Source organism: Manacus vitellinus, unplaced genomic scaffold (assembly GCF_001715985.3).
Source record: "Manacus vitellinus isolate BGI_N305 unplaced genomic scaffold, ASM171598v3 scaffold_141_pilon, whole genome shotgun sequence".
Taxonomy (NCBI): Eukaryota; Metazoa; Chordata; class Aves; order Passeriformes; family Pipridae; genus Manacus; species Manacus vitellinus.
In genome coordinates, this window is record NW_021939012.1 from 201,673 (window position 1) to 202,651 (window position 979).

At 50.3% G+C, this 979-nt stretch overlaps 1 protein-coding gene across 1 annotated transcript in view; it reads right to left on the minus strand.

Moving 5' to 3' along the window:
- The window catches only part of SBF1 (SET binding factor 1), a gene marked incomplete at its 5' end in the record, with an annotated part of 41,244 nt that overhangs the window by 741 nt on the left and 39,524 nt on the right, over window positions 1–979 (minus strand). The gene's annotated exons all lie outside the window — the stretch shown is intronic.

The following is a 979-nucleotide window of genomic DNA, read 5'->3' on the forward strand; positions in this document are numbered from 1 at the left end:
AAAACCACGGAGCGGCCCCGAGGGAGGGAAATCCCGGGAGCTGATCCCGAATCCCGGGAGCTGATCCCGGGAGCTGATCCCGGCCTGCTCCAGGCGGCCTCTCCAGCGGGAAGGGGCAGCACAGGGGGTGCCCCCGGGGGTCCTTAATTAGTGCAATGACGTGGGGGAGCCTTTTCTCATGATGCCAACTGCCCTTAAATGTTGAATCCGGGTCTTTGTAAGCAATGTCTGTGTATTATGTGTATATATGAGGGACAAATTTTAAATTACTGCCTTTTGCCCTGTTTATTTTTCTGAGTAATTCCAGATGTACTTTAGTCTCTCTACTGTCAAAACTTTTATATTGTAAATCTGATGCTGGTGGCTTTTTGGTTATTTTGGTTTTTGGTTTGGATTTTTTTTTGTGGGTTTTTTTTTTTTTTTTTTTTTTTTTTTTTTGTAAAAAAGCAACGAAAAAACACAAGAAAAAAAAAGAAAAAGGAAAAACAAAAAAAAAAAAGTCTGCATCTCTCTATGTTGTCAGTTTTAGGCTGTAAATTCCAACTATCAATAAAAGCTCAAAATTCACGTGCCAGTGGTGGGTTCCTCGTCCTGCAGGACACAGAGCAGCAGCCCCGGCTCCATGGGATGGATTTGGGGCATCCCAGCTCCTGGAGAAGGTACAAAGGCACAGGGGCTGAGGTGACCCTGCTGCTGCCCTGGAGCACCACAGAGCACATCCACAGGGCTCCTAAATCCCCCCGGGGTGGGGACTCCCCCCTGCCCTGGGCAGCTGTGCCAGGGCTGGACAGCCCTTTCCAGAAGGAATTTCCCCAGTGCCCAACCTGAATTTCTCTTTTCCTGGGAGGTGGTTCTGCTGCAGGTCCTGAGCCCAGGCAGGGACCCAGCACAGCTGAGCCTTGGTGACACCGACAGGGGCTCGTCAGCCCAGTCCCTCAGAGAGGGGCAAATCCCAGAATCCCGGAATCCCTGAGGTTGG